Source organism: Aotus nancymaae, unplaced genomic scaffold (genome assembly GCF_030222135.1).
Source record: "Aotus nancymaae isolate 86718 unplaced genomic scaffold, 86718_ANA_hifiasm-v0.15.2.pri h1tg000040l, whole genome shotgun sequence".
NCBI classification, from domain to species: Eukaryota; Metazoa; Chordata; class Mammalia; order Primates; family Aotidae; genus Aotus; species Aotus nancymaae.
In genome coordinates, this window is record NW_026988454.1 from 26796140 (window position 1) to 26807003 (window position 10864).

The window sequence follows — 10864 nt, forward strand, 5'->3', positions numbered from 1 at the left end:
AATCTCTGATGAGACATAAGGTCAGAAATAGATTACTTATTATATTAAAAATGGTCATGTAGTCATTTTTTACATACTGTACCTGCTAATATTGCATAATACAATGTAGTAATTTAATGCATTTTTTTCATAATCAGAAATTATATATTATTAAATAAATATTTTTCCAATTGCCTGCAAGTTAACCCTCTATATCTATGCATTTTTATAAACTGCTAAGCAAAATATTCTCTTTAAAGAAGTAATTGTAATAACTTTATAACAATTCTCTAATAATTAAAAATAAAAGCTTAAACTTAAAAAAAAAATCACTGAAATTTAACCTTTCCACTGATTTTACTGTTGTGAATTTTGTACAAAACATTTCACCTTAAAAAGCCAATTCACATCTCATTTTTGGGTATATACTATGTAATTCAGATGTTAATTTAAGTCAGTTGACATCACATAAAAACAGTTACCAACTGCAAAGTTGGATTTAAAATGCTCTTCCATTAAACAAAAACAATTGAGTGCAATTAACATTTTTGTTTACATGAGCTATATCTCTTGACATTATCTTTACAGGATTGTGTTAAGACAAAAATGGTATTATTTTCAACTTTGTGACTTATTTGTATGTTTTGTCAGTGTACAAAAAAAGTATATAAAAAGAATATTTTATCCTGATTTTAAAACCTTCTCTTATTTCTGATAAATATTATATTTTGTGTGTGTGTTTTCACTGTAACACTAATGTCTACCTTAGAATGACTTAAAAGTTATTGTAATAGAAAACAATGTGAAAAATTTAGAAAATTGTTTTAATTGTAAAGTTTTATCAGTTATTTAAAAAAACCCTTTGTTAAAGGTTTTACTTATTTGGGATATACTACTGAGATATTTTGGTACATCTATAATGTATGTTGAGATTGAATTCCAGTTTATTTTATGTTCTGAGAGTTGATTTTCTGAAATTTAACTTGCTGTAGCTTTTATCCCATTTCTCTTATATTATTATTTCTCATGTGTTTTATTCTTAGACATTTTATTTGAAAGTTCATACATCAAAGAGAATATTTACTCTCTATATATTTTAGAGAATTGTAGTGAAATGACTCACTTGCCCACCACTTCACTTGAGAAATAGAACATTACCAACCCTCTGTGCTCACCTTCAATTACATTCCTTTCCCTCTCACCAGAGATAACAATATTCTGAATTATATCTTACTCTATCCATTGCTTTTCCTGATGGTTTTATCTCCTTGGTGTCTATTCCTAAATAATATATTACTTAGTGTTACTTGCTTTAAAATTTATAGGAATGGCCTTACACTATAGGTGTTCTTTTGAAAAAAAAAAATTGTTCAAAATTGTTTCCTTCCTCATATATGTGGATATGTGTACCTATAATTAGTTTATTTTCATTGCTTTTCAGTTTTGTATTATCACACAATTCATTTATCCAACACAATTCATTTATTTATTTTATGAGTGATGTATATTTGAGCCAATTTCCATTCTCTCTTTTGTTTTTTCCGCTTTTGTTTGTTTGTTTTGGTTTTTATTTTTGCTTTTTGCCATGAACATTCTTCTAATTTCCCTAAAGAAAAAATACAGTGTGAGACTGATAAGTCATAGGATGGTGTACATTCATTTAACATTACTAAACAATGACATATATTTTCCAATATGGGTTAACTAATTTATGGTGCTATGCAGTAATTTATTAAAAGTTCTTAATTCTTCCCAATAGTTAGTATTGTCAGACTTTTTATTTGTGCAAATCATACAATTTAAATACCTTTGGTTACTAATGAGAACCATTGACTTTTTATTGTTTAACCCGATATTATTTCCTGTTTTTCATATAGTATTATTTTCCTTTTATTTTTGAACCAACATTTTATATTCATGCAGTCTTTACATTAATTTTTAGACTTGTTTTACAAGGGAAAAATATCTTCTTCATAACTGTAATTTCTCTTTTCACTTTCCTCAAACATCTTTTGATAGAGTTATTCTTAATTTTAACTTAGTGACATTTAACTATATTTATTACATGCAATGGCTTTTGAATTTCCTTTAGAGTAGTTTAATCTATAGATTTGGTCAAGGTGTCTATCTGAATGATTTATAATATATATTAATATCTATTCACATATACTTGTGTTAATAAAAGTATGTTTTTAAAATGACAAAAGATAGTGGGACATTATGGATTGAGAAATAAACTGTATTATTTAATGTCAAATTTGATGAGGTGAGTTAATGAAGTTGATAGAGGCAGGAGGCAGACAAATGCCTAGGTAGATAGGGGTCACTCCCTAGTGAAACTCCCTTTCCAAGCCAAAGACAGTTTAAAGACTGAAAACCAAGCTACAAGTCAAATCCATGGACCTAATTGAGAACCTTTCTTCCCATTTAGCATGATTTCTTCTAATTAATTCTCACTCTTCACCTAATTTACATATACGTACCCTTCCCTAACTGGTTTTTTACACTGTCATGTCCACTTTTGAGTGGTGCCTTTCTTTTAAACTTTTTTGCACACTCACAAACCAGTCAGCACACACTCCTTATGAGGACATAAAATCCCTAGACTCACCACACCTGACTCTTGGTGATTGATCACCCTCACATCCCCTCTGTGCTGAGAAGTGTTTTGTTACTTAATAAAATTCTTCTCTCTCCTCAATTGGCAATGTATCCTCATTCTTCTTGGATGTAGGACAAGAACTTGAGAACTGTCAAATGTGCATATGACCTATAACATAGGCAGGCTGGGGCACACCTGGTCAAGCTTTTTACCTATTCTAAATGGTAAAACATAAAACTTTTATTTATCAGTAGGTATATGATGAAATGTGGCTTTTAGAATTGAAATTTTTTAAAAAAATGATGATTATAATTGTGTGGACTTGATAAGAGAAAATACATTTAGAAATAAAGGAAACAAAAATGTTTTACCCAATTGTGCCTCTTTAAGGTAGATCTTTTTTAGCTAAAGGCAATTAAGAAGCAATAAGCAAAGAAAGAAAACAAAACCTCTCTCTATCCTATCCCCTTTCTCCTCTAAAGGCAGGATGTAAATTTTGTTTTTACTGGAGATGGTGTAGGGATTTTATCAGCTTAGAAATGGCACCAACCAGGCCAGAGGAATAATGAAGCAAGCCTTACCACTCTCTCATAATTTTTCTGTCTTTGGGAGCCTGAAACTGTTCTCATCTTTCTCTTCTCTGCTATAAAATGTATTGCTTTTTGTTAAATGTTTAAACAAAGATCCTAAACAACTGCTTTCAGAGAGTTACTTTCTAGAGACAGTTACTTTTCTCCTGTGTGATGGGAACTACACATATTAATAACCTTCTGCTTGTTTCTGTCTTAATCCTCCTTTTGTCAGGGAGAATGTCACACCTATGAATTTGCAAGTGTTAAGGAAAAATTACATTTCTTCCTTCTAAATGTGGAAAATATTTCTGGAAGAAATAGGTAATGAGTACCATAAACTCCAGAAACCCATGAGTTAATAACGACTATATTTTTCCAGCGAGGTCTTCAAGTAATTTTGTGTGTCTCAAAACTGAAGTAGCACAACATCTGCATAGTAACCAGCTTGCCCCATAGAAGGCTCAGGTAGAAACATAGAAGACCATCCACTAGCCACATGACAAGAAAATAAGATATCTCGGAGCTGGAAAAAGTCTAGAGAATTTTGTTTAAGGTACATAGAAAAATAATGATAGAAGAAAACAAGGTTCTTTAACTTTTATTTCATGCCATTTTATTACATACACTGAATTCTTGTCAACCACTAAAATTTATAATACAGATCTTACATCTCACAAGAAAACAGAGAGTGAGCAACCTCCTAGAATGAAAAGACCTTCATGTGCAAGGCTCTTGAACTCCTATAGAAAGAATTGATATAGTTATTACCATAATTAATACATACATTAGATCCAGGAAAGCCTTATGACTAGTCAGGTATTGAGATTAATAAATAAGGCAAGATTGTGTCCTTAAGTGCCATCAAGAACTGAAGCATACTTCTTCGATTCTTAGGGTCTGGAAATTACAGTGAATCATTTATCTGAAGCTCAAAAAGTTAATTCTGCTTTATCTTAGTGATTACTAATTTTAGACAGAATTTCAGACAAGAAAACTATATAATTTCAAGGAGGGAAGATGTCACAAGATGAAGTCCAAACCTCAAAAGTACTCTTAATAAAGAATATTCTTTCACTTATAGTATAATCACTCTCAGCAGATATAATCTTCAATGTAAAATATTAATGTTAAATAACGGTGTTAAAATTTTGTCTGAAATGAGTAGAATTATCCCAGTGGCAAAGCCAAAGTTCACCTATTTCATGTATATATCATAACTGTATCAATAAAATCAATAAAAGCAAGTGGTTATTAACTAGAGTTTTAGAGGAGTTTCAGGATAGAGGATCAGAATTCACTAAAAGGAAATGGGTCTTTGTAAATAATTAAGGTGTGCTTCTGATTGCATCGACACAAAATAATAAAGTTAATTTTTTTCTTTACCCTCGGATTCTTTAATAAACTCACTGAATAGACAAAAAATGTGTTAAAATGAATTTTGAAAGACTATTCTAGGTACTTTTATATTCTATTTTCATTTATACTGAAATATTTCATATGTCAGTTAAGTAACTCTGCTCCTACTTATTAATCATTTTTCCACAGGAATTGTGTGTTTAAAATTGAGTTTATAATATTTGTAGAATTTTGTGTTTAATATAATGACTTCAATATCCCCAAACTTAAATTTCTTGGTAACTCAGAAGCAAAAAATTCTTAGACATGGATTTTGACTGAAGACAATACTAGAGAAGGATCTACAACTCTTCGTGAGTAAGCCTGCAAGATCTCTCTACAAACAGAGTTAACTAGGTTTTACATTGTACAGAGGGTGTTTTTGTGTGAATGGAAACTATCAAGTTGTAAGTACTAGATACACTCAGGACTTAAAGGAGTGGAAATAAAGTAAAGCTTCATCAGTAAAAAACAACAACAACAAGAAAAACAAGAAAAACAGCCACAGATATCAGTCAAACTGAATGGTGTAAGATGATTCACTTTATGAAATAATCATTCCAGGGATGACTGAAGTGAAAATAATGCTGATTTCATGGTGGAAGTCAGAGTAAGCATTTTAAGCGTAAATTCCTGATAGAGCTGGAACACCTAGAACTATTAAAAATAACCAAATAATGTACAAGAAAGTTTTCTGTAACAAATTATTAGATATATCTAAGAACATTTAAATATAAAATTAAATTAATCTTTAAGTCAAGTTTAACACCTGAAATCTTCACTTTGCAAACTTTATTAACATTTAGAGATTAGGAAATTCTTTTTTATATTTCACTTTCTATTTTTTTTTCTGCCCACATCACTCCTCCCTCTGATTTTGAGACAGCCAGTTGGGAGGGGGACCTCAGAGAAACCCCTGCCAGCCTGCCCACTGAGGTGGAGCCTCAGGAAGTTCATGCCCTTCTTAGCGGGGAGGAGCCTGACCCCTCCTTTCCTGTGTGGAAACTGGGATCCCAAAGGCCCGTAGGGAATCCTGTACCAGGGGACTCTGGCCTGGGGGAGGATCCCTGTTTCCCCCTTTTATTCACTTTTAATCCAATAAAACCCTGCCTTGCTCACCCTTTAAAGCGTCTGTGAACCTACATTTTCGTGGCCATGGACGGACTGGAACCCAAGTCTTTAGCTCAACTAAGGAAAGTCTTGTGACATTTTGGCTCCAGACAAAATGGGAACTCCAGAAATAGTGAGTAAAATGGGGACTCAAAACCTGTCACTGTTGCTTAAGCCTTTTTATCCTTGAACTTCCGAGGAGTGGGGAAAACCATGCCCACACCGAGCACCCCCCCAACCCCCGTGGCTCCTGGGCCTCTTCATGGCCTTTCCCTTCAGTGTTCAGGACCCACTGCTGAGTAGCAGCTCCCTGCCCGTTAGGCCTGGGACGCCTGGCCCAAGGTTCCCACACACAGCAGGCTGGCTGATTCCCAATCACAAGCCACCGCAGGTTCCCCTTTCCAGGCCAAAGAGTTTAGCTTTATCGGACAGTAATTAAGCTTTTCCCCTGGTGGAGGAACCACTGCATAAGAATAAAAGATTCTTCCCCAGGCATTTTTGAACTGTTTTTTTCCCCCTTTTCTACCCCATCAGCAGTTAACTTTTATTTTTTCCTTTTACAAGACGTTTTTACTGAACCAGGCCCCCCAGCTATCACTGTTTGTACACTCTGTAAAAGTTTTGCTTGTGAAAAAGGATTTGTCGGGCTAGTCTTGGACTTTGGCCAATCTGGTGTGCTTTGCGTGTCTGTATGGTTTGGTTGCAAGCCTCTGTCTTGCTTTACATCCTGGGGGCATGGCCAGTAACTGCTTGGTAAGGCTTTCTTTGGCAATCCCGCCTGAGGGAACTTGCCTTCTCAATCTGCATGTTTTCCTAGCCCTGTCTCTTATAGGGCCCCACTCAGAGACTGAGTTTACTTCTGCCTGTCTGTGTATGTACTCTGTGTGATGTCTGTAAAAAGAGTTCTAATAATTTGGCCTAAAGAAAGACAAGTGTTTGGATCAAGTATTTTTTTAAGGGAATTTAAAAGCTGTGGTACCTTTCAGTCCACAGGACTTTAATCTTTCAGAAATAAAAGCAGCCCTAAAAACTACTGGGAAAATGCAGGTCAGATGCGAGTTTGCTAAGCGTTTTGAGGTTATGTTATATCGGGGTTCAGGGGATGCCCTCAGTTCCCCTGAGAGGACATTTCTCCAGGTTCTTGGTCTATTGCCCTCTCAAGAATGAGAGAGGAGACGACGGCACATTGCGCTCATAAAAGTAAATGCCGGACTCAAAAATGTTTGTAGAAAGTGATGTATTTAAAGCAGAGAGAGAAAAAGGAGAAGAGAGAGATAGAGAAAAAACTAACTCTCACACTGAGTGAGAGAAAGAAAAGCCGCTTTCACACTGAATGAGAGGGGTTCCCAGAGGGTGAAAAACCAGAGAAGGAAAGCCACTCTCACACGGAGTGACAGAATCCAGAAAGATGGAATCCAGGAGAGGAAAGACAGCTTCCACACTGAGTGGTAGGGAATTGAGAGAGAGAGATGGAGGTTAGGACAGGAAAAGCAGCTTCCACACTGGGTGGAAGCGGACCCCAGAGGGGAAATCCAGGAGGGGAAAGAGAGCTCCCACTATGTGAGAGGGGATTGTAGGGAGCTGGAAATCCGGTGTGGGTGAAGGAGCAGGGGAATTTACCCTGGAAGAAATTCCCATCTCCCCAAGTTCCTCTGGCCAATGAAAGGAGTTCCTTTAAACTTGCGCTAGAGTGATTGACTCTTAGTTTTTGCCTGCGCCAGCGAAATTTAAACATAAACCATTAAATTTCCCGGATGAAGACGAATGGGAGGAGGAGAAAATATGGTGCTGGAAGTTCTTGCCCTAGAAACTATGCCCCCTTGTGGACTCGGAAAGAGAACACATTCCCTCAGTTACAAACTGCTTTATGGGTTTTGAGAACTGTCTGTCTTGCCGGCTTCACAGTTGGTAAGGTCTGGAGACATAGGAAACTAAAGGCACCCTTAACTAGGCAAACCATTGGTTCCAGTTAGCACACAAAGCAACTTACCAGATTTACCTTAAAGTTAACACTTGTTAAGAGTTACCATTATAGTATGTAATTGAAACTACTGAAAATAGATTTACATGCAAGGTGTGTAAAAAGAGTAAAATGTGTTTCTTAGTAAAAGGTCATAAGAAAGGACAGAAATATAAATCTTTGCCTAGGGTTACAGGATTATTTTGATTTAAATTATGAAAAAGCTGAAGTTTCAAAGAAGTAGTAGAAAATTGTGGAAATTAATCTTGCAGGAGAGGTTCTCTGTGTGAACATACTGACTAAATTTTAAAAAGGGTATTATATAGTTTTTCTGTAAATTGAGCATTGAAATAAAAACATAACAAGGTTTTCCTAGGTGCTAATCTGCTCTTTGGCAAAATTTGTAAAGGGTTATAAGATGTTTTTGCTTCTTTAAATTTTTGAGTCATCATTTTAGCAAAATAAATAACTTACAATAATCTGGAATTCTGTTTTATAATTTCAAGTGTTTTAAACTTCAAACATTTAACAGCTTTCCCAAAATAAAATTTCAGTTTCAAAATTGTCTTCCCTGGCACCTGGCTGTTTTAATACTTTAGAGGGCCTCTGAAATGTTCAGAAAAGAGAGGTAAACTGGATTATTTAACGTGTTTAGGGACACGGAATTGCCAAAATGATGCTCAATCTTTTTTAGGTTATATCTTGGTGAATAATGCTAATATTTATTCCAAAATTATATGAGATTTCTAAACTTCTAATGTCTGAGTATATGCTATCAATAATAATTAAGGTTTTTATGTTTAAGTTATTGTAAACCAGTGAGATAACCAAACTTCTTTGTCAATTGTGTTTCTAACTACTGTGGATATTTTGCTATTCACAGATGGTTGTTGTATTGTTGTAATCCTTTTCAAAAGATGGTTTATAATGAGTTATAGGACACTGACAGGTGGTCTCAAGTACAATTTCTGATTGTCTTGAAGACAATCAAGTTTCTGACAACCTTAGAGATTGTAGCATTGGAATAAAGGAAAATGTATAGGCTTCATGAAGAGCTGCAATGATCATGAATATCAAGCAAAACATGAGTTAACTAAATGAACTGAACTCAGAAAAATGAAGCAACCATTTTAACCTTTGTTCAGAATATTGCTGATCCTTGTTTTGTTTTCAGAGTCAAGGAAACTTATTTTGAACTATTTATGACCTTTAATAATTAAGTAAGGTATATAATCCCATGATCAAAATTTGGAGCATGTTTGTTTCTCTCTGCCTGGTTCCTCCAGAATTTAGAACCTGTCTGTGAGTACTCTTAACTTATGGCAGTATAGCTGTTTGCATTAGTACAATAAGAATTTATTTTTCTTTTGCAACAGGACACAACTGGAAAAAACGGTTACCAAGGCTTTGAGTGGAAGGGTATGCTTCCCTTTAAGGAATCAAACATGACTTACAGAGCTGATAAAAGCCCCCTGGGAGACTGGCCTCATACCTTCTTCTACACAGTCCCTGTACAGGGTTCCTGACCTGTGGTCAGTAAAGAATGTCACTTTCTAACAGGTCTTAAATTTATTTTGGGAATTTAAGAGAAGATCACTTAACACACATGTATTAAGGATAAAAATCCATGGTTGGTCTTGGCTTTAAAAGGTCTTATCTGAGATTCCTTGTAGAATAGAATTCCATCAAAGCCAATCCAAAAGGCCTATGTAGAAATAATTATTCTTGCTGTACTTTATGCAAATAATCAGGCCAAGTATAAAACTAAATGCAAACCACTCAGTCCTATGATGATTTCTTTTTTTTAAAACAAACATGAGGACTGGAGAGACAGAAATTATGTTTCAAAAGTTATCATACATTTTTCATTAAATTCTAAACTCACTAGTTGTTTTTCAGTTTTGCCTACATTTTTAGACTAACCCTGCTTGTTCCTGTGAACCAACCAACAATCTCTGGCTGCAGCTCAGAAAGAACAAGAGGGGTGGGACATGTAAAAATCAGGATCAATATTCTAGTTCTGAGCAATTGTCCTGGAAATCATGCCAGCTGATGGAATAAATTGGGTGCCCATCACCCAGAGATTTCCTTTTTGGGAAAGTAAGACCAGGGGAACTAACCAAAGCCAAGCACCATGTCCCCAAATCCTAGCAAGCATAACTATAGTTACCAATTATCTGGGTGTGTCACAAGGCATCCCTTTGTCTCTGTTGGAGGAGGACTTAGTTCCACAGTTTCACATTAGCATTTGACTTATGATAAGGAGTCCCTATAATTGCCCTGAGACACAATTTTGTCTCAAACTCAATTCTGAGCTTTGAGTCAAAGGCCAAAGGAAAAAAATTGGATCTAAGAGATCCAGAGGCAGATGACTATTAGAGTAAAAGGCACAGAGCAAGTGAGCGTGGCTGATTCCTGCCAATTAACCTAACCCCAATCTTCCTGTTTCATGGATAAAGGCCACATTAATATCCATAGCATAAAGGATGTCTAGGGAACTCCAAGGCTACTGACAATAGGTGGGAAAGAGACATAGGTGAGAGTGGATAATTGCTGCTTTCTAGGTCTTCCCTGCTTCATGGGTGCAAGCCATTTTGGCACTCATGATGGGACCTGCCAAGGTCACTGGAACTCAGGGATGCAAGGACAGAAGAGGGAAAGCGGACGTTCTTCTTTCTCTCCCTCATGTACCCTGGGTATCTCCTAGGAAGAGAGGGGAAGAAGGGATGCCTGTTCCCCTCTTTCTAGATGGGTAGCCATTCATCTTCAGTCTGTACCCCTTTTGAATGCATCCTGAACTCCTGGGAATCCTTTGCAAAAATGCCTTCTTTTTCCTTTCTCTTCCTCAATTCTCTCTTCACCAATAAGTAGTTATGCCTTCATACTATGAGATACTCCCCTCAGATGCATTCCCCAAACTGGAAAGAGTTAATTTCCCAAACCTTAAACTGGCTGGCTTAGGATTGAGGTCAGGGGAAGGGAACCCAGAAGACAAACATGCCAGCAAAAGAGTAAAGTTTTTCTTTCTTTTTTCTTTTTTTTTTTTACCAGTTGGGCTTTTGGCCTCTCTCTCCCTGTGTAAACTGATAAAAGACCTCAGAATTTTAGAACTGTCTTTACCCCTACCCTTGTTTTGTTTTGATACATTTTCTAATAACCTGGTTTGTCTGTTCTTCCCTTCATACCATCAGACTCCAGTCATGCAACCAGAGGCTGGGAACCCTTAAATAGGCCTCTAGGAAAGCT